Source organism: Lagopus leucura, unplaced genomic scaffold (genome assembly GCF_019238085.1).
Source record: "Lagopus leucura isolate 7727_CA_CO unplaced genomic scaffold, USGS_WTPT01 Super-Scaffold_100021, whole genome shotgun sequence".
Lineage (NCBI taxonomy): Eukaryota > Metazoa > Chordata > Aves > Galliformes > Phasianidae > Lagopus > Lagopus leucura.
In genome coordinates, this window is record NW_024962274.1 from 6649395 (window position 1) to 6672972 (window position 23578).

General features: G+C 39.8%; 1 protein-coding gene across 4 annotated transcripts in view; it reads left to right on the forward strand.

Moving 5' to 3' along the window:
* IRS1 (insulin receptor substrate 1) overlaps positions 1–23578 on the forward strand; it is a 301946-nt gene that overhangs the window by 75906 nt on the left and 202462 nt on the right. For all 4 annotated transcript variants that reach the window (XR_006180410.1, XR_006180411.1, XR_006180416.1 and 1 more), the window contains exons 2-4: positions 3605–3736; positions 7241–7394; positions 18740–18812. The gene's annotated coding sequence lies outside the window, so the exon portion shown is untranslated. The remainder of the gene's footprint in view (positions 1–3604; positions 3737–7240; positions 7395–18739; positions 18813–23578) is intronic.

Below are 23578 nucleotides of genomic sequence, written 5' to 3' on the forward strand. Positions count from 1 at the left end.
TTAGTTCTTCTAAGGAGAGCTTTGAAGAATGCTTTTAAGTATTTGCTTGGTATTTTTTGCTACTTATTACCTTTGTATGCATGCAGAGTTGAAACCACTTTCAGAAACTTGTCAGTGATTGATCACTTCACAGTAGACATTCAGATAGATGTTCTTTAATCAATTCATACTTGATCTTTCTGTAGACACTTAATGTGTCACTTTCTAGAAATCAACAGCTCTTTTAGCTGCAGGGATCGCCAGAAGTTATTTTGGGAAGCCACACAGAGTACACGCTCAGTCTGAAAGAAGACAAGGCTATTTCTTAAAAGCATCGAGCTACGAATGGCATACAGTTCACACAGATAACTGCCATTATTTACAGTACTTCTCTAAAAATACTCCAATAACAATAATGAGAAAGAAACAAGAAAGAAAACTCAAGAAAGGAAATAAATGGTGAGCCTGGTATTTCTGCATATTCTTGTTTTATCCAGCAAACATGTTGGATTTCTTGTGTCTGTCACTTCCGTTCATGATTTCTAAGACTGACAAAGTGAACTTTGCTTGTCTTTAAGTTAACAGCCTTACTGTTCTTGGGTGATTCCACTTTTGGTATACCTATCTGGTGCTCTTGCTGTATTGCAGCACTCTTAGTAAAATTGTTGCTTCTCTTAAGTAAATTGACTCTCAGAGTGTAATGATCTGTGCATTCTCATTAATGGTGAAGGAAAATAAAACACCCATCTAGGAGCAGGTTTTACCTCCTGTGCTTCTGCAGAGGAAAAGGGTCACAAGGGTTAAAACAGGAACATGATTCTGCAGTGGTGAATACAATGGTTCCATATGATCATAACTTTAAATTAGTTCTACAACTTCATCACTGCCAAAATTAATCAGGGTAATGTATGACAGAGAACTGAACTATTCAGACATGATAAGGTGTCTTTACTTCCTAAGACATGAAAAACAACATTCATTTTTGAGACTAAAATAATTTCCTAGATCAGTAGTTTCTTTTGAAAATAATTATATCTTACAAAGTAATCTATAAGACATTAGTGTTTGTCTGTTGTTTAAATACTGAGACTGCATAAAGGAGGAGGGAGTCAAGAGGATTCTTTGCTTGGAAGCAAGGGGAGAAATGTATCTCTCTGACAGTGTTTGAGACAATAATGGGAACTGCACCTGCGTTTGTGTGGGAGAACATCATGCACAGCTCCCATAAGCCAGTGCCATGAGGCTCAGAGCGAATAAGTACTTCTCCAGTTGTAAATATTGATCAGCCTATTCCCTAGTTTAGGGTCACTTGAGGAAGTAGAGAATAGAGGAAATGGTTCCTCAAACGAGCAAAATTTGGCTGAGCGAAAGTTGGACTGTAAGTCTCAAGCTTGGACATGTGTTTATGCCAAGGAAACGAGAGTTTAAAAACTGTAGCCAACAAAGATTGGGAAAAGTCCAACCAAATCCACAGCCGTCATCTTTGCCCACGAAAACTGCGTGACCAGAGCAAAGCTTGTCTGCTGAGGTCACTGGTGCCGGTAAAGGTGCCATGAGTGACTGAGTGCTCTGCCACCTGGCTCTGCCCCAGCAGCGACAAGCTGCATGAATGCCGTCAACCTGGGCGGAGGAGTTAGGGGCCGCTATTCAGGTATACAAGGTCAACATACCTGACTCAAGCAAACATGCATTTGGCTGCAAGTTCTGAAGGCCTGTCCTGGCCACAGTAGCAGACAGAACATGTCATTACTAAGTACATTCCTGCAGCCCACACAAAGTGGTCCCCGTTTGGTTTTATAATTTATGAATATGTCGCTGGGAATAAACATAGGGCTTGTGTGCTCCCAGCAGTGTTTAAGGCTGTCTATTGCTTCTTGTTTCACTGCAGAGCAAAATCCCCACCACAGATGGTCGCAAAGCCGGGGATGAGGCTTATAATGAATTATGTTAATATTTTCCCCTACATCAAGTTAGATTTTTGTAAACGTTTCTTTGTTTGTATTTTTTCTTCTATACAGAATTCCTACATCCTCTACACCTGTGTAGAAAATCTACTGCTGCTCTTCGAGTGATGTGACCTAGATTTTAAAACAAAAACAGCCCAAGAGGTTTTCAGCTGTAGGCTTACATTTTCACTGAAACTGAACTTTCCCAACAGTATGTTGGCCTTGATAAAGCTCTGGAATGGGTGAGCTGGGAAGAGAATTCTTGCAACTCAACCCTGGTTCCAAATCCAGCTAGCATAATTACGGTCTTGCTACTGGCCAGTAGTGTTGCTCTGGATAGCATCAAAGCATTCCTGTAAAACATTTTGAACTGCTTCCAGTGACCACTCCTGTGGTCAGTATATAGTAACTTCTGAGCACATATTAAACTGTGCCTTGTCCAAAGAGTTATGCAGTTTCTGTATGCAGACACCAGCACAGATGTGTGTGAGTTAGCCATGTACCAAAAAGACCAGATAATTGTAAAAACTGAGTAACTTGAGTGACCGGGCATCATGGCGTCCATTGCATAACTGTACATCCAACACTGTCTATACATCTATGGGTGTAAAACCAACAGATGCCCAAACAGCACCTACTGCAAGCCAACCAAAAGTCACAAGTCATCCTTGAAAACTAATTTTACACCGTCACAGCCTTAATGTCCATAACTAGTAGGCATTTATTCATTAGTGAATTACAGAGTGAATTACAAGTTATATTCTTTGTATAGGATTGCAGCTATGAGTTGCTTTATATTGTAGTTGCAATGTACATTTTGTAGAGGAGATTTTTAAACAGAAATATCTCTTGGAGGAAATGTTGAATTGTTTCTACTTTGAAGCATGTAAAATATTCACCCAGGACTCAATGTCAATAACAGAGATGTTTCTGCATTGTTGGGGTACAGTTCAGCAGTTTCTGTTGAAGAAAGATTCAAATTATTTTCCTGAAGGTGATAGCCATCCTGGATCTCTGTCTGTGTAGAGGAGGTCAGTGTATGACTCTTGCATCCATAGCAGGCTGCTCAGTAAATTAGATGGTTCTTTGCTATTTTTCATTTGAGGGCTTGCTCTTCTGGAAAAGACAAATACAGAGATAAGTCCATGCACTGATGTAGATGGTATCTGAAGATTCCTCTGAGATGTTTGTTGGTGCAATATTTCAGATATATATGCAATAATGAAGACTGATACAGACTGGAAAATAAATTGAGATGAAATAGTTATTGCCATTAGGATATTAATTCCTGTTCATGTTCATAGTACTGTTGATAATAAAAGAAACAAAATAATGACATTTCCTATAAATGTATGTGAGATTATCATAGTTGCTCATCTGCCTATTCTAGCAGTTTTGTAGAGCTAAGCTTAAATTTTCAAATGCTCTCCTTCTCCTGTCTCCTTCTCCTGCTGCTGTTCTTAACTCTAAGCAGTCAGTGCTTGGGTTGCAGGAAGATTTCATTTATGCGTTTCTCACTGAGGACAGTTTAAGAAATGGAGAGGAGTATGTGAACATTTGTGAGAAAAACAATGCGAGTATTACAAATGTATTAATTTTCAAATTAAGTACTGATTAATTAAAAATAGGAATTACTTTAATACTACAACATTAAAAGTATTTGTATTGTTTACTTCCAGACATTAGGATTGGCCTGATTTCTACAAGTGCAAGGCAAGGACAGATGCTGTCTTTCCCTTTGGGATCTGAGGTTATAGAGCATTTCTGAGAATCAAGCCACTCGTTGCTACTTCTGAAAGAAACTTCTTAAGGTATTCAGGACTATAAAAAGTGATTTATATCATCCTTTGATATTGTGAATTGTTTGCAAAAGCCTCACATTTTCAGGAAAAAATATAGCAGTTCTTATGACACCATTAAAGAGCAACCAGACCCAGAAGAAAACAAAACAAAATCACGTTTGAGTGAGCTAGTGTGTATCATTTAGGGGTTTAAATCTTTCTTCTTTGCATTTTATTACAATTTGCAGTGCTTTTTTGTTTTCCTGTGGTTGAAGAAGATGGTGCTGATAAAGAAATAGCTCTCCCTTCCTTCTGCTTGGTGCAAATTCTTGCCTTTAAGTCAATAAACTGCATAACATATATGTGTGTGCACATAAATAACAGTTTTTAGAAAGAGGCAAATGCTGTGAGAGCCGCCTCAGTAACTTTACGAACTTAAGTGCTAACTGCTCAGAAGAGTTATGATCCTTCTGTTTGATGGTGAGTATTGCTGTAGGGTCGTATTACTATTCTTTGTGCTGTATATATTTCTTGCTTTCTTGCAATAAAAGGAATCCTTCCTTCTATTGTAGGTATTTCCAGTTTGTAACAGATCGACAACTTGGTGTTGTTTCTTGGCAGGGTGAAGCACTCAGTACTGTCCTGTATGGGATTTTCTGGTGATTCAGGTGATTTATTGGCTGTGACTTTCTTTCATACAACATTTGAAGTTTCATCAAAATAACTTGGAGTATACTGGGACCAAATAAACAGCATAGCTTGAAATATCTGTTTTCCAAGATAACCATGCTAAAACTTGCCAAATCAAACATTATTGTCAAAAACATGGCTCAGCAGTAATGTGGAAGTGGTTTCATGGGTAAAAAGTTTGCTCAACAAAATACCCTGTACTTGGAGAAGAGAAAGCATACCTATTTTAAAGAAGTTTAAACTGTAGCCAGTTCTGCGGCTTGTGGCTGATCTTTATTAGCTGCTATCTTTTCAGATTCTATTTCTTTATTTTTAAGGTATTATTAAACTTGTTTCTCCATTGCTGTTTCAGAGGAGTCATTAGGGAAAGTAAACTGCTTTTCCACCAAAGTCTCGTCTTCTGTTTTATCTTTGTGTTTTGAGACTGCGGAAGCTCTACAGAATATTGAGCTGACTGTGACTGCACAGTGCCTGGGGAGTTTAGATTGAAGCACCATCAAAGCATTTGAAATCTGGAAGAAATAAAGGTTACATTATGAGATTATTGGAAAGGAAGGGGGAAGAGATGGACTGCATGTTGGGCTTATCAGCTTTGCATCCAGTACCGGAGACAGATTCCCAAATTTAGTAGTGTCATCTAAGAACAGCTCATGCCTTTTAAGTGGCTTAAAGGCTGAAGCTCTGAGAGGCAGTTTCCACACTTTTCATAATCTACCTGAAGTTTGTAATTAGAGTTATGTCTGTCACAAATGGGCATAACAGAAGAGAGCAGATTCCTCGGCATCCTCCCCGCACGCAACTCCACAGAAGAAAACCACTATGAATTTTAGCCAGCTTCTAATTTAGTTGAAAATTCTTTTCCCTTTGTCTTTATGAGCGAAAGAAGTGGAATTGGTGAGTGCAGTGGCGGAGGCAGAGCCTTGTGAATAGTTTGCTGCCCAGGGACTGGGCGGCAGTAGACAGATGCAGAGCACCAGATCAACAGGATAAAGGGATTAAGTAATCAGGCTAAATTCCTCTTCCTGATAAACTCAGTGGAAACTTTCTATTGTCTCCCCTGGCTATTTAGCAAGGAGAGCTATGATTAATCAGCAGTGTTGATTTTGTCTTCCCAGCCGTGTGCAGTTTGTTCTAGGAGATTCTGAGGAGACAGAGAGGATGATAAAGCATTAAACTGCCATACTTACAGCTGCCCTTTCCATTCCCTTTCACATGAACATCATAAACAAAGTATCATACAGATACATGGCATTTTACCTCATGAATGATTCTAGTGCCTCGTTTTTCCTTGGTTAGATTTCTTGAGGTTGTTTTCTTTTGTTAGTTTGTTTTCTCATGCCATTGATGCAGCTGATGTTTTGTTCTTTCTATAGCTCCCATCAAACTCTGATGAATCTTGACTATCCTTTCACTCACTAGCTTCATTGTGACTTGTCTGTTTATTACTATTTCCTAGCTTGTCATTTAATAACTGAAAAACTGAGACATATAAGAACATGGGAAATGACGTGTGTCACCCTGTTATCATGCTTGGAATTGTAGCAGCATGATAGTTGTAAATTAAAACTTTCCGTTCACCTGGAGGATAGAAGTGTACTCTCAGTAGGTATTTGCTTAGTCAATTTTGCTGCTCTTCATATAAGCATATCTGTGGTGTTTTTTGATTCCTATTTCTTATTTTGTTATTCCTAGTAAACATCAATGTATTTGGCATGCTTATGCCTTTATGGGAGATTATGTTTGCAACCATTCTTGAGATTGGGTGAAAGGTTTTGATTATAAATTGATTGGCCAAGAAGATATAAAATCCTACTTGTATTTTTCAAAAAACAGCTGTATCTGAAATAATTTAGTATAGGAAGGTTTTATGAAGCCTGTCCTTATAAGCTCCAGGATGAATGTATTTGACACTTTAAAATTTATCCTAAGAGAACTACTAAAGATGATTTTGTTCCAATAGTGTAATACAGATTTACTTTTAGTAACTAAAAACCTTGTCAAAAGTGCCTGCTTTCCACTGGGAGTAACACATTGCAGCAAATTTGGATCCATCCCATTTTCAAGTTACAACCTACCTAAGATCACCTAAGATTTGTCTAAAACCTTTGAGATCTCATTCCAGCTTTACAGGTAAATCCTTCCTTGGTGTAATGTCTTGGATGTGATATTTCAGTGTTGGTGTTACTTTGCTGAAGTTGAGACTGTGAGTGTCAAAATCAACTTTCGAAGGAAAGGACTGTTTCAGCCTTAGCTATACAGAGGCCATTGTCTTTCCAGAATAAAGCAGTAGATATTTCAGAAAAGTGCTTTGAAGTTGTTCCAGCCTCTTCACAGAGCTGTGAAATCTGATAGCTCAGCTTTTAAGCTGTTTGTGAAAGTATGAACTGTAGTACTTGTGGAATTCATTCAGTGACTTCCAAACTGGAGCCTGGCCTGGGAGTGGGAAGAAAGCATTTAAGAAAAGAGTAGAAAAAAAGGCTTCAGTAGTATGTGGCAGTTAACTGTCAACTTTGGCATCTTTTCAGATTTGCGGCTTCGTGCTTTCTAGAGATAAACTGTGACTTTTCCCCAAGGACTGGAGGATTTTATTTTCTTTTCCGCTGAAACTCTTAGATCTGTATGACTGTAGGAGCTAAACAAAATGCAGAACTAGCAGCATCGCATCTGCCATGCTCTTAGATAGTAAATTTATGGGTGCAGAACATCTCTGGGAGCTTCTTTCCATTTACATCAGTTTCTCAGTATTTTCCACTTGTAAAGCAGATAAATAGGACCCCCTGTCTGTGTTACCATGCTGTGTAGTGTTTCCTCTGGATTTGTCTGAAGCCTTTTTCTTGTTAACAGGTGTATTGAGGACGTTCTGTGGGCTCAAAGCATTCCGAGCACCCTCTGGAACAGGCAAGCTGGTGTGAAAGCAGAGAAGGAGCAACCCTAGGAGTAACCGCATCCTCAAGATGTCGAACTTTCTTGTCCTCTTCATTGTCACTAGAGCCGAAATGTGAGTGGGCACCAGGGATTCTCCTCCTGCTGTGCAGCCTGTTGCTTTTGTTTTCATCTCTATTGAAATAAGGAATGTATTCAATTAATGTCTCCTCATAGTGTTCTCTGAGCTCGCCTTGACTGTGCAGTATACTGGAGACATAACATCAGTTTTGCTCCAGTCTTGTGCAAATGCAGAAACCTTTAAGATATGGATGATGTTTTTGCTTGAACTGCTTGGCTTGTTTGGTCACACAGGCTACAGCTCAAGTTAACGGTTTGTCAGCTGCTAACACAGTTATTCTGTGCAGTAATCCAATCCCTCTGTGCAATGCAAGTGTTATTTTGCAGTGCGGCTGCTCTCAGCTAACAACCCCAGTGAGTGAGAAATGAGCGTGGCTTACAATGTTGAGGGGAAGAAAAATGGAAAATGTGTGTTTCTACTTGCTGAAGACTGATATGACAGATTCATAGACATGTAGGGAAAAGTCAGAATGCTTGGGCTGAAACTGAATTGCAGCTACCAAGGAAAGATAGCAAGGAAGTAGCTGAGTAATCAAGTAGTAGGAGAAAAGTAGTTTGTTACTTAATGAACAAATGAGCAAATAAAGGCAAAGGTCCTTGATGTCTTTCTCCCTTCAACCACAAAAGAAAAAATGAATTATGACCAGATGTTAAAGCAGTTGATTTTAGCAAAAAACAAGCAGGAAAGAAAACAAACAGGTCAGGTATACTTGACAGATAGAACAGATTATGCAAGTCAGCAGGACATGATACTATATCCTTCAATATGAGAAAATCGCAAATGCTAAGCCTTCTGCCATTTTCTTTAAGAAATGCAGGAGGTGGGTGAGTCTCCTGATGATCAAGAAGGCAAATACATTACTTTTGCTTGAAAATGCAGGAGAATCTGAGGGGACAGATGCCATAGAGGATTTACAGAAAGGTAATGCTAATTCAGCATCAGAACTTTTAAACGGCATAAATTATTAGTTGATACTTTGCAATCTGTATTGTCCTTACTAATATGGTAAGTAACTATCATATTACCACTGCATGCAAATGGTCTAGTAGTTTTGGTGGAACCTTTTTCCAAAGATAAGCTAGGATGCAGTCCCACACAATGTTCTTGGAAGCAAATTGTGATTTATCTATCATGAAAACACGTTAAGGTGAGCACGTAACTGACTGAGACATTCCTGTACCAGTAAACAGAGATTTACAATTTCTAATCTAAAGACTGCCAAGGGAGGTCATGAAGACTTTGTTGCTGGAGTCTTTTAAAAGCAGTGCAGATGAATGGCAATCAATTGCACCTCTGAGGTGGGATATGGACTAGATGATTTCCTGAGTTTCCTTCCACTTCTTTGTTCCTGTAACTCTGTGAGTGAGGCTGACTGGGGAGATATTAACTCAAGTACAAATAACTCAAGTTAACTGCTCACCGAAGACAAAACTCTCAGCTTAATAGAGGTCATTTTAAAACCTGGCTGGGAAAATGTGGTTTCGTGCATGGTAATAGTGTCCCAAGAGGAAATCCAAAGATGAGTGGTAGTTTTGAGTGTAATGTGGACTGATTGGAGAGGCTCCAAAGGAGTAAATGATCAAACTTCAAGAAGACAAACCTAGAAGGGAGACAGAAACTGTTTGGATTGTTGGAAGAATAACAGCCGAGAGGAAATATTCCAAGAGTTATCAAATACAGAAAAGGCTGCTGTAAAGAAGAACAGTATGTTGTTTACAGAGAGTAAAAGCTCTGTGGTAGATGGAACAAAAATGATGGAAGTAAACTGTAGCAGAAGAGACTCAAAGGAGGGGGGGAAAAACACCTGTCCAAAGCAGGAGTAGCAATGCCCTGGAAAGGATAGCTAGAGTGATTGCAAAATTCACAGCAGTCATAACGAACAGGTTGGAGAAACATCTCCCTAGAATGACATGGAGATACTTGTTCCTACTTTGGGACCTGGGATGGACAGGATGTACTTTCAGTGTCCCTATCTGAATTCTTTATCAAAGATCTTACTTCTCCTCAATGAGAATGTTTTGCTTTGATATTTGAGGTACATAGGGATTGGATTTGTTTATTTATTCTTCAAAATAGCTACTCTTTGTTCCTAAAGAACCTCTTGGCCTGGCAAGCAGGGAAAGCAGCCACGTCTGCATCTAAGATTTTCTCCTTTCCATTCCTTGTTTGTCAAGGAGCATCTGCTCTGTCCTCTACTCTACCCTGCTGCAGCCAGCATTGCAGCTTGTGTATGGAATGTAAAAAGTGCTGTTTTTTTGTTTTGTTTTGTTTTGGTTTTTTTGCATGGGAGATTGCAAGCTGTGGACAGCTAAGCCATATTCAATATCCAATGGGTGCAAATAAAGCTGTGTCATGCAGTTGCTACATAGGTGGATATCTAATTAGCGTTTGCAGTTTGCAACAGTTCTTCAAATAGCACCTATGCTTAGGCTAATTGCACATATTCAGATTCTCTTGCAAGACAGCTCTTCCCCAATTACAGCTTAAGTTTAAATTTTCATCATCTGTTTGGTGTTAGGCTGATGGAGAACGTGGTATAAATTTCAATTAAAAAAAAAAAGGAATGCAAAATGTAGCTCATATTTGGGCAATGTCAGATAAGTTTTCGGAGGCTAGATCTGCTAAAATACTACAAACTGATCTATCATTTCTGTTTAAGAGCTCAGAAGGAAGCAGACAGTTTGGATCAGGCAACAGTCTACAGCTATGTGTCCAAAACAAGAGCTTTTGTTCCAAACTGGGCTGATGCATGCCATCAAATATGCGAAGAATGCAGGACCGTTTGTGGTGCTACTACAGATACCATCACAGGAAAGCCAAGCACACAAATTCCTGTTGAAATAACATTACAGTTAAGATGAAGGCAACCAAAATAAAGCAGAAGGATGCCATATTCTGCAAGTGTGCTACTGTTTGATATAAAATGATCTCTGTTTTTCTTTGAAATCCACCATTTGGAAACATTTCCCTTGAGCAAGTGCCATGGTTCAGGCAATTAGCTGTGAAACCCTTCAGGGTTGAAGGGTTGAGGTTAGTTACAAGAAGGGGGTTAAGAATGTTGAATCATCTAGTGTGTTTTCAGAGAAAATCTATGAAGGCTGCATCCCCTACATCAAGAGACAGTGATTTTCCGATTGCATCATTTTCAAAATCAAACATACCCATATATGTGAGAGTTCTCTGTGTAAATATATATGAATCAGAGGACGTTTTGCACTGGTTTGTGGAAAAGCTTTGTCAATTGCTCTGAGCAATCTTCTTGCCCAGTTCAGTATTTTTGTAACAACGCCACAATTAACACTTAAGATTGCATTCATACTTTAAATTGAAGTGGGAATTATTTTTGTTGTTAGGCATGAAAATAGTGATTGAACATAACCAAAAATAATACTGTTTTCCTTCTAGAAATTGTATGGAAATATATTCATTTCTTTGGGAATTCAAGCAAATTTAGACTAATGCTCTCTAAATTTTATAACATCTGTAACACTTGAACTGTCATTTTAGTGCTTGAAACTCTAAGCAGGCATAAATGGAAATTCATTCCAATAGATTGACTACCTTGAAAATATTTTAAATGAGCAAAATGTCTAACACACTGCATCATTAGTAGTAGCTAAAGAATTAAAAACAAAACAAAACCCACAAAGCACTAAATCTGCCAAAAGGCATATCTGAGCTCTGACACTTGCCAGTTTTGGAATTAGCTTCTTTGGGCAGCTGGTAGAGTTAGTTTTCAGTAAAGCAAATATTTTGCAGCAGTGAATTTATCTTTCAGTCCAGAATTTGAGGCAACATGAGGAGCTACATTTCTTTGTCAAGACTGCAGCTCAAGAGGTTGCTGTGTCAGGACCACCATCTGCTGATGCTTGTCAATGTGCTGTAGTGGGAGATATTTTTCATCACCCTTTGGGGATGAACTAAAGTAAATCTCTTCTGCTTGCTGTGCACAGCTTTAAGACATTGTAAGTACACCTTCATAGCTACAAGGGCTGCTCCAAAAGTAATGCCTTCAACTGTATGACGTTGGCCTGCCGTCAGGAGGCAAATTTTGGTGGCATGGCAGTAGAGGTTGAAGCTTCCCGCCAATATCCCTTTAGATTTTGATGCTGTTTGACAGATGGCAGCAGAGGGGCAGTCTGACAGAAAGGAGTATCTGACATGGAAGCATTTTTGAAGCAAAGGTTTGTCATTAAACTCCTTTATGCGGAAAAAATGGCAACCACTGACATTCATCAACACTTGCTGAATGTTTATGGAGACCAAGCAGTGGATGTGCACACGGTGAGGTGGTGGGTAGTGCGTTTAAGCACTGGCAACAGTTATATATGTGAAAGACAAGCCATGTTCTGGGTGGCCATGCACAGCTGTCACACCACAAAATGAAGAGTATCTCAATCAGAACATCTGCATGAATCAGCTAAGGGTGGTGACTATGTAGAAAAAGTATTTTGTAGCTGAGTCTTTGCTGTATCATAATGTTATTGTACTCTTTGTAGCTGTTGAAGTTTCAATGGAAAGAACTAGGAGGCGTCACTCTCAGAGGGACTTGTGTATTAAGCAATCGTCACGTCTGATTTTAAGTTCTCCATTAGGAGAAGCCCCTTGCCTTGATCCAAGCTAGCCTGCAATCAGAATGCTAGAAGTCTGGGAACCTGCAGGTACCTGAACACTGTTGCAGAAAAAAAATGGTCTGGAAAATGCCGATTAATATGTAAAAACAAGTGGGTGGATTGCAGCAGAGGGGTCTGGTACCAGTGGTGAACTGGGAAGCAAAGCAGATTAAACTCGTTCTGGAAAGATTTGCTGGCAAAGGCGATGATTTGGATCTCAAGGCCCTGTTAATCTATCTCATCTGGAGGAGTCACTGCAGGGGATCGCCCCAGCCTCTGCGTTGAAAAAGTAGTTGAGTGATATAAAATCACAAATTCAACACAACTGGTGTTTTACTGTTTTTCACTCAAACACTTCTTCACTTCTGCTGCTTTTCTGTATGTTTTTAATTCATATATCAGACTAACAGAATTTCCTGTGTTTTTTCTTTAACTGGAAACTGTGTGCTGATACTAACCAAAAGAAATGAGGAGAAAGGGACAATTTATTTCCAGAGTCTTTATCTTCCGTAAACGAAAAGGTAGATAGTAAAATCTCTCTCTTTGCAGAACTGAATTTGTGTTTTAATGGATAGGTGTAGTCGGAGCTAAAAGAAAATGTCACAAAATATTTTCGGAGAGAAGACTCCCAATGCTAATGAGCAGCCGAATCTGTCTCAGGGAAACAGTTTGTTACTAAAAATAGATTGCAGCCTAACTAAAATCAGATTGCAGAAACTAAGCTATTCAGAGTCCTGATTTCAGCAGCAGATGAATCTATTACAAACAGCTTTGATTATTACATGTTTTAAAATGCGCCGACTGAGCCCTGTTTTGAAATTAATCCACTGGTGAGCTGCTATCAAATAGGCTTACAGCATTCGCTGCAGATTTTCTTCACGCTCCCCAAAGCCAGTGAGGAACCAGCTCAAAGTTATGAGGCCAAAAGGAAAAGCACTGCACACAATCTATTTATAGAAAATGAAGCAAAACAGTGTGATAAAGGGCAAATGAGAGCCTACAATGACAAGCTTCTCTTCGTTCCTGATTGTGTGGTCTTTATGTGCAATTTTTTACTATATGGTGTACCAGAGAAATTAAATCACTGGACTCCAGTCTTATTCTGAGTAGAGAGGAACACTTTAGGGGTTGTTTCCTGTTTACAATATGCTCACCTGTGGGTGTTGCTCACTGAAAGGTTTTGTTTGCAGGAGTTTCTGCAGGGTCCAGGACTTCTCCTGCAAGTGCCTGCAGAGGTGATGGCTGAAGGTTGCCCCAGGAACATTCCATGTGTGACATTTGAAGTCACCTTCTGCCTGAGATGAGCACAGCTTATGAGCCTCAGATGCTTGGTACAATGGGACAAAGACCTACCAGCTCTCACACTTTGATATTTGAAAGTATGGAAGCAATAGTAGAAGCATGGAAGAAAGAAGCCAACTTTCCTAGCTGTTTTTGTGTGGTGTCACCCACACGTTACTGAATGTAAATGTTCTTGTTTTCTATCCCCGTCCCTTTGTTCTCAATACAAAAAGCTAAGGACTTCTCTGTCCTGTGAATTAATCAACCCAGCCTCATCCACATATTTCTGCAGTTAGTTCAGATCCAGTATCTGGGCTGTATCTCCACAGTGTGCCAGAAATTCTGGCCCTGAGAAATAAACCCTGACGTGGTGTATGGGAACTGCTGAGTCACAGCCTGAACCTCCACCCCTCCTAGACCTATTGAAGAGCTGGCTACCAGTGGGGAAGGATCTCTTCTGGAGATCCCCTCTTCTGGTGTTTTGTAGGTGAGCCCAGCATAAGGGTAAGCTTTCCATTTATTCTCTTTTGTTATCATTGTCCACTTTGCCTAACTCTCTTGATTATATTGTGATTGTAACATCTTGATATCCATTGATTATACACGTGGGTACCAGTTTTGTGGGTTATACCCAATGCAATTTTCAACTCTTCCAGAAATGTAGGAGCTGCCAGTTTTTCCTGCACTCATTTTAATTAGATATTTTACTGCCTGGGTGTGATACCTCTAAGAAGGAGAATAGAGGAATAGTGCTGAGGAGATGCTACATGAATTGTATACTTGAGGTCCAGGCAGATTAAAATGAATGTCTTCTCAGATAGCTTTCTTTCTTATTTTTTCTTTTTCTTTATGCCTGTGATAAAGTTGGAGGGAAGCTGAAGAAGCTGGATAGTTTGTCTCCCAAATACAGAGAATGTTGTTGTCATTTCAGAGTATTTTCACAAACAAGGGGATTTGTGGCAGCAGTCATTTTTTTTGAACACTAACAGCACATTTGCAGGTTTGCAGTGTGCGTGCCTACCTGAGCTCCTCACCAGCCTCTGTAGATCAGGCTCAGTCTGATCTGTCATGGCTCACCTTTGCCAGATTCCTCTTCAGTCCTGGATGCTCACGTGTTTGCTTAAAAATATGAAGACTCCTTCTGCATTGTGACAAGTGAAAGAATGGATAAAATATCAAGGCTTTAGCACCTAGCAGTGCTGTATGGGAGCTAAAGACTGCAGATAGAAAGCTGAGTAGTAAAGATCAACGAATGTGATGCATCTATCTGTATTCCCATATGTCAGTCTCAGACAATTTCACAGATTTGCTAATGGGAACAAGGCTTTCAGTAAAGCTTCTTCAGAGCCCTTAAAGAGATGTGAATGTATCCAGAACCTTGATGAGTGATAAGAGGAAACACTGAAAGACAAATTTCCACTTCTGATTCTTAGACACATGACCTCCTTCATAAGTCAGGAGTCACTCTGAGTTCAAAGAAATCAATGTTGGCTTCCTCCCAGGATGCGAACTCTTGAGAGCCCTGTTTTATATGCCTGTATACACACTATTTTCAGATATTCAGTGGAAATTTAATGGAGTTGCAGGGACATAAGAATGGAGAACTAATTCTGTATCCAGCTCATAACCCAAATACTGGCTGAGTTGATGCCAGAGAAGAAGGCAGAGCAGGAAAGCAAATACAAAGTTTGGGAGCTGCACTGCAGAGCTTAGTCCAGTCAAATGGCTAGGAAAGTCTCCACCTTGCTCTGATGATCTTCAGGAGTCTTTGCTGAACAGCAAAGCTGACCTAAACAGTGAAAAAAAATGCATTAAAAAGGTTGGAAGCTACTTTTCAGGAATGTATTCTGTGGAAGGTGTATTGGGCAAAACTTTACAGGTTGATTTTGAAATTCTGAGTTATGCCACGATAGCTCATTGCAGTGTTCACATTGTTCAGATACATTGTCCTACTATTTTCCTCTGCACCCTGGATATCCCAGTCAAACCAACACAGCCCTTACAATCAGCAAACGTGCAGATGAAGCAGAGGGGTAAGCAGATGCTTTCATGGGAGTTGTGTGTGCCCAGCTATGTTCAACCAGGTCTGGGAACTCCAGCCAGCTGGGGTGGTGATGGCTGGTTGGAGCTGCATGGCCTTGGCTTTTTCTCCCTCCCATAGGTGTTTCTGAGCATGCTGTAAAGTCTCAGCTCTGTTGTTACTGTCTCTTGTGGCATCACTGGTGTTTTTTCACTTGTCATTTCTGCATAAAGCCTGTTCAGCTTCTCCTCTGCTACAGTACAACCAGAGCTGCTATCAGTACATTATAGATGGAGGAACAAAGCAAACCCTCAAATGCTGGTTTCCTTAGCAACAACCTGGGGCGAGGGTGATTCCAAGAGAAGGGTTCTAAAGCTGCAGTACTGGAACCCAAAAGGACACAGATCTGCCTCAGTGCCCCACCTGTTTCAGCCTGAATCTCAACTCTTGATAGTGTGGAACAGGATGATCCCATTCATTACTGTCACCTTCAAATATAAACCTGCTGGAACAGAAAGCTCTTCACAAAGCTATCCTGTACTCCCACTATGTGCTAACAAACAAGACTGTGCTTGTAAAAGCACCATAAAACGATAGTATTCTTTCTTTCTCTTTTCCTTTTTTTCTAAAAGATGCTCATGGGGGGCAAGAGATACAGGAGATCGGCTTAAGGCTGTTAACATTGCCTGACCTTGTGATGAAGAGAATGTGCAGCTGACTTCCTATGCTATTCCAGAAAAATATACACTACTCATAAATATCTACTCCACTTTCCATCTCTGAAGGATTTCTATTGGGTGATGTAAGCATCTGAGGGGAGAGCTTGGAGTGGTGGGGAGGGCACCTGCTGCATTGGTTTTAGATGAGTTTTCGGTCCTAGGAGCTTTCTGGATTCACTGCAAAATAAAGCAGCTTTCACTCAGAAAGACTTCTCTGGCACAGAGGAAGCGCTAGGACTGGGACACTGCCAGATCTGCAAGTCTTACTGTTAATAGACATGTTTTGAAGCAACTATTGATTTGTAAAGTATTATGTAAAGTGATATGTCTCTTTCCTGGAGAGTGGTTGAAGCTTCAAAACAAAGCACTGAGCCTTTATTTCTCCTTCCCTTGCTGTTACTGTGACAAAGATTAGTGCATGAAGACTTTTGGCTGTGTTGTAAGAATTCATCTATTTCTACTCCTCATTCCACATCTGAAGTCAGTGGTTTGAAAGTTTGGATAGATATCCAGGTGTGCATACCCAGTTTTAGGTTTAAGAATTTCCAAAATATACTGGGATTGCTGGCTATGGACTCCAGCCCACAGCCATATACAATTCTGATGCAATATATCTAATTCTCTGCATTGTAATCTCCCTTTACAGTGCTTTGTTTATATACTGCAGTAAGATCTAAGGAAACATCATTGTAGCTTGAGTTGTATGTTAGCACACATACAGATCTGTATGTATAAAGAAGCAAGGAGATAGGAAATGCACTGTGATACTTAGAGTGCTTAATGTGTATATATTTGTATATATAATAAAATCCAGACTATTCAGTTTCCTTACTGTACTCTTACTGGGGCTTGTCTGATTACTTAATCCAGAGCCTCATTCCATGCTCTCTTACTGCTGAGGCTATCCAGCAGGCAGGAGGTGAGCCGAGCTGTGTGCAGTTAGTCCCTACACAAATTGTTCTCCCCCTTCTCTTCCTCTGTTCTGTGTTTTGCTTGCTCTTCTTTTCTTCTTCTCTTTTTTTCTTTTCTTTCACTTTTCTTATTTCCTCTCCAATTCTTTCCTCTCCTTTTTTTATCTTTTGTCATTTCTGATTATGAGCTGCTTAGATCAGTAGTCTTTTTGCCTGCGTGTTTACACTGCACCTAGTAGTATGGCTCTGATCCCAAATTTGGATCTGTGTGCTAATGCAATATAAATAATAATAAGCATAACTGCTTTGGCATGCAATCAGGTTGGAATCGCTGCAGCTCTATTTGCCTGTAAGTACTACCCATTGCAAGACTGTTTTCTTATTTTTTTGCCCAAAAGTTACTCTGGGTACAGTACAAATAACCTCCCAGCACAACAAAATAATAAATAGCAAAAACTTTAAGCTGTGCCAATGGTAAATGCATTTTCTTGCAACACTGCAAATGTGCTGTTAGCATTTCTTGGCTTGTTAGACATCTTAGGATGCGTAAATATAACTAACCCAATCTAGGATATCATAAAGAAGTTTGCTGGTGAGTCTGAGGTCAGAAATCCCCTGAGGCTCAAGGGATAAGTAAAACAGGTGCTTTCCTGGAATCTTAGAAGTTATGCTACAATTAGTTTCTTCCTTTCCTTTGGGCTTAATAATGTACTAAGGGCAGTACATTATAGCTATGGTAATGCTTCTAATAAGAAAATATGCAAATACAGCAACAACATAATTTTTCCAGGATGCTTAGCAAGTAAGTATCTGTGTACAGAATGGCCTCCAAAATTAGTAAACTTCTTGTCAGTCCTGTTATTTATGATGGCATTAAAACTACTGATTGTTGTTGGACAAATTTCTCAGGAATTAAAAAAAAAAAAAAAAAAAAAAGAATAGTAATCAAATGTTTTACTTTCAAATCTTTCAGTAAGGAACAAAAAAGTTTGGGGTTTTGGAAGTTTAGTTGCCAAGAATAAACAAATGAAGTTGTAAAGAGCACACCTTGCTAATATGATTGCTCCTTATTAACATAATAGTTTTCAAATAAACAACCTGCTAATGTATCTAATAAGCAATTACTGTGTGATGAAAACTGCAAATGGAGCTCACTGGTGGGTAACAGATAACAGTAAAATATGTGAATAAAACAAATATTGTCCTGCCTGAACAGCTCTCTTCTTTGCTCCAAGAGAAGAACAGAGCTGCCCAGGTATTTTTATAGTCTGATATTTGACAGCCAGACACGTGAAAGCACTGCTTTTCTGATATTCTGGAGTTTTTACTCTCTATGAATTTAGTGTGACAACTTGGAAGCAACCTGCTTGGAATACTTGAGTCAAATTAAAATCACAGTAGGATGAATGTTTGTCCAAGAACAGTGACTTGCCAGATTACTAGAGTTCTCTTGCTTTCATAATGCGAAGTTCCTAGTTAAAAACTCAGTCCATCCTATCTCTAAAACATGCAAATGGATGGAAATTTTCTGAATTTTCTAAAACATAGAAAATAATTTCCAGTGGCAGAAAGTATTAAATGTATGCAACAGTCTCACTTTCACAAACAGACAGAAGTGTGAAAGATTTTCATAATTTTTCAAGCATAACAGACAAATTATTTTCAAAACATTTGCTGATGCCATTTACATATTTGCATAGTTGCTTAGTTATTGATTAGGAAGCTATGCTGTGCTAGCTCTGGGCTCTATTCCTACCATCATTTTTCCAAAATCATTTTGCTTATTGTCTCTTAGCTTTCAGGAAAAATGGATACGGAATATGAGAGAACTATAAATCCCCAGGCCTGGGTCCTCTCTGAATTCCATGGTGAGTATTAGGTTTTCATTTTATATATTGCTTTGGAGAAAAGGGGTCGTTTGAAGAAAATCGTGAGCCACTTATCTTTGTTCTACTTCTGGACTGACATCATGGTATGAAAATGCAAGGAATGTACAGTAAAGCCTGGTGTGGGAAGAAGATCTTGGCAGAGAGATGATTAATGGTGCCTAAAAGAGAGAAAACAGTTATGTAATAAATACAGCCCATGAGATTAAAATTGAAGAGAGCATCACAGGTGCAGACTGTAAACAGGCCCCGGAGGAAATAATATTGGTCTTTTAAAGATGGACTCTGTAAACAAACTGATGATGCATGGGAAATATCCTTTCATATAAATTTTTATGGTACAAGTCAGTACATGGAGAATATAAGCACTGTAAGTGTTTATAAACTCATAGAACATCAATACTGTAGGAAAGCAGCACAAAAAGTGCCACAAAGTAAATTTATACAGAGCAGGGAAGATACGTGGTCTGATGGTTATTTGTTTTTTTACTTTCACAAACGATATGATTTCTGCCTCTCTGGTTTTGTTTTGTTCATTTAGCTGCTCTCAGCTACATAATTGTTCTTCTAACTTGTAAATATTATGGTCAACCTCCAGCAAAGTTTAGATGAGGCCAATCCAATGTAAACAAGTGTGTCTGTGTCAATGATGTGAGTAAGCAAAGCCACCCCTTGTATATTTCCTCCCCCTTTTCCAACTCCACTGAGACTGCGGGAGCTTTGCCAAGCCAGCTATGATAGCATACAGCCTAAAGTTCTGGGATATTTTATTTTATTTTAAATTTTATTTGCAGTTTATTTTTTATATTTGATGTGTAAAATATCCAGTGAAACAAGAACAGTGGAGTAGAACAACTTCAGGGGAGTGTCCTCCCGTCTTCTGCACTATGCATGCCTGGCCTTACTGCCTGCAAACGCAGTGCAGTGTTAGTACAGGTGTAATGGGCAGAACTGAGGGGCCCAGAAGGGCTGAGGGTTAATGGTGTGAGCTATCAAAGACTCCCAGTTAGCTGTGGCCTTACATGTTGCTGAGGGGCTGTGCAAACATGGCAGTGTTGCAGCACTGCTGTGTGATGATCTCAGATCATCTGCTTGATTGTGCTGGGTCTGCAGTTTTCTGGTGGGGCTCAGGCTCACCTGTGCAGCAGCAAGAAGGCAGGTTCTACGGATCAGCAGCACTATTGGGGCTGCTACAGTGTGTGTGTGTGTCACAAGTGCTCTCATGATGGAGTCAATGAACCCAGCACTTGAAAGCCATGAATTAAAGTAGTAAAACATGGCATAAATTTTTTTTTTTAAAACCTTTGAATACTATTTTTGAGGTTTAGTAGTGTAATAATTCACTGTTCCTCTGTACAGCTCCCAACTTATAGAACATTCTGTCAGTGCAGTAAATTAATCCCACGGGCTCTTTGCTGCATGAGTGCAAACAAAAGCGTGTGGGTAATTTTTGCCAGCATACAGTCTTCTTCCAGTCCCTTTGGAGCCAGTTGCCGCTGTGCACCAGGCACAGGTACTGCCCCTGCCCTGCACCCAGCCTTTCCCTATCTCCCAGCCATCCCCCACCTCAGCTTCCAAGTGCCCAAATTCTGCTGGCTTTTGCAGCCAGAGCAGTTTAACACTAGTGGCAACCTGATGTCCCACACCATAAGTAGGGAGCTGTATTTCGGTTGCATTTCGGTTACAATTTTCAAGTAGGTATGAGCTAACCTTTAAGAAAAAAAACAAGCAATCACTGAAATGCTGTTGATCTCCTGGGACTGGAGGGTGGGAGGTGTCTGACATTTTGTGTTATCTATGGGAGAGGAAGGAATTGGGCTGTTTTTTTCCCACAAGAAACACATCTGTTTTTGAATGCAAAGTACTTTCTTTGCCATGGGACCCAAAACCATTTTCATTCACTGACTCATGGCCTCTGAAGACTTTTTCCCTGAACTTAGGAAGCAAATGCTTTAGTGACTTGCAGCTGGAAAAGTGACAGCCCAATTAGCTGAAAGTGTTAATTTAAAGATAAAGATGTGACCCTGTTTATTGCTATTTTGATTTTCAAGAACCAGTTTCTACCAGCACTGTTCTTTGTTGTTTACCTATGGAGTTGCTATAGATTTGATCATAACGGCTGTTGGGTGAGAAACTCAGAGCTTTGTATCAACAACATATGATTTATTCTGTAGTTCTTGTGCAGGAAGCCAAAACATGATTTCATGCTTTCCTGTCTCTCTTTAGGGTGCTTTTTCTTTTTTTCTCTCTTTTTCCTTTCTCTTTTTATAGTATAAAAATAGTGCAAGAATTATTTGCTATTAATTAGATTTGTCTAATAGCCTATGTAGTTATCTATTGATTAATGCTTAATGATTAATCTTTCTTTTCTAAGAGAAAATCCTGCGAAGGTCCAGGCAGGAAATTTGTCTGGACAGTGTTCAAAGTTGCATCTCGGACTTGCAGAACAAGTATGGGTCAGTTTGGAAGCTCATGGCCTCAGATTGATTCCTAGGATGCTTCCACGTGCTTGGATAGCTTATTTCCTTAGAAGGATGAAGAACATTCAAACAACTGAAAACTTCTCTCTGTGTCTGTGGAGAGTCTGATGGCTGAGCCCCAGTCTGCCTTATTCCCATGGAACGTAAGGATGAGGTGGCAAATGTGCTCTGTGAGCTGCTGGTGTCTGTGCAGCCTAAGAGGAACAGCAAGTGCAGGACTCTGGCAATTGACCAGACATCTAAGCATGTTTTTGTTTCATTGATTGCACAGAGACTGTTTAAGTTTTAGGCAAAACATAAAATAAAAAAATAAAATACTAATGAATGCAATATAACAATATTTAGACTCCCTCCACATTGCAAAATCTGCTATAAACTGAGCCATTACTGAGTGTGCATGGCTGCATTTCTTCATACTTAATGTTGTTCTTACATCTACGCACCTAACCAGTTCTATAAAGTAGAGGTGAAGTGGAAACAAATACTAAAAAAAAAAAAAAAAAAGAATCTGTGAGATTTCATACCTCTAGATATGCAAGCAAGCGTATCTACAGGACTGTGCACTGCAGTGGTCCTAGCTGTATGCTGTAATGTTTGTTATCAAACAACTGAGGACTCTGCATCATCTCTTTTACACTGGTGTGCAGGCTATGGACACACAGTGGTCTGAAATTCTATGTGGCTAGAACTAGCAAGAAAGTACACTGTGTCTTTGGTGAAGGAGCATCTTTGATTGAAATCTAGTTTTGAAGTAGCAACTACTGTATGCAAAGGACCTAATGCAACTGCTGCTATTCAAGGAGTATATGCATTTTTCATCCTGTTTTCTTGAATTAGCCTCGTGGGCAGGATCTTTGCTCAAACTACTTCCTGCGGATGTTTTACACTTTCTTCTTTCCATTATTTGACAGTTACTAAAAGGAGGTCTCATAATCACTACAGCATTAAGAGTAGACCTTAGAACAATCAATAGTTTGAGCAACTCTTTCTATTCTTTCTGCTTTCATGGCATATTATAAAAGTGTCAATCTCTCACTGAGATGTAAACATCTGCCCTAGATCCATTTCCTGTTGGGCAGTTTGCCAGGAATAACAAATTTAACTTTAGCTCTCAGCTTAAGAAGTCTCACTTCACTGAATAGAGTTCAAGTGCAGTCTATTACCCAGACTGATAGAGGAGTCCTTTGATGTTTGCTTCTGGAGTGGCTTATACAAGCCAGGGCTTCCTGTAGGAAAAAGAACTGCAGCTAAAGGAAATACTTGATTGATCAGGCAACCTCTTCCTCTCACTTTTGTTTGAGAGTGCCTGAGTGTCCAGCAACATAATCCTGCCGAGACACAGAGAGGCTGGGCCCTGACCTAGCAGATATGGGAATTTTTACAACTGATTTCCACAGAAGGGCCTGATAAACATACACAAATTGACTCCCCTCCTTTCCTAATGTAGCTGCCATTTCGGAGATCTAAAATCCATGGAACATTTGTGTCCATCCTGTGGTGGATGGGAGCAGAGTAGCAGTAGCCATTTCCTACAGCTTCTGTAGCAACTCCCTCAGCTTCCTGCCTGCAGTCTTCTCCTGGGCATCTGTGGGTAGCCATGGCTGAGCTTGCCTACATTTACTGACATTTGGAGTACACACTTCTGTCTATGACGATTTTCAATAAGCACTACAACTGAGTGCTGAAATGAGCTGAGGAGACAGTGGACTTTGTGCTGCATTTCAGTTGTTTCTTGTAGTCAGTAGTAAATGGCACAGTGTACTCCTCAGTCTCTGGCTGGTGTACAGCACCTTCCACCCAGCTTCTACATGTTCTCATCTCTCTTACCCCGTCTCAATTTTCAGCCTGGAATTATCCCATTGTGATGGACTCTCTGCTGGGGACAGAGGGTGGAGTAGACTACTTTGTGATATCTAGAGCCTAATGTGGCTGTGGGCAGCAAGTGGCAGGAGCTTCCATGGCAGGAGCTATGTTATCAGCCTGTTAATTTCAAATGGCACAAGTATCTTATGTGGCTTGTATTAACAACAGCTTATTTTGCCTTGGATATTGATAGCTGTCAATTTCCTCCTAAGCAAATATTCTTGCAGAAAGGTGTGCTAAGATTATTTTCCTAAAGAGATCATCAAGAGATGCAATTCTTTTAAGTAATTTCAGACTATCTGGAGTTGAAGGCTCTAAGCAAGTGTATTCATTTGGTGTCACAGCAGGCAGTAAGATATAGAACATCTGGTATGTTTGTTGTTACTCAAGCAGGAGCTGAGGGAT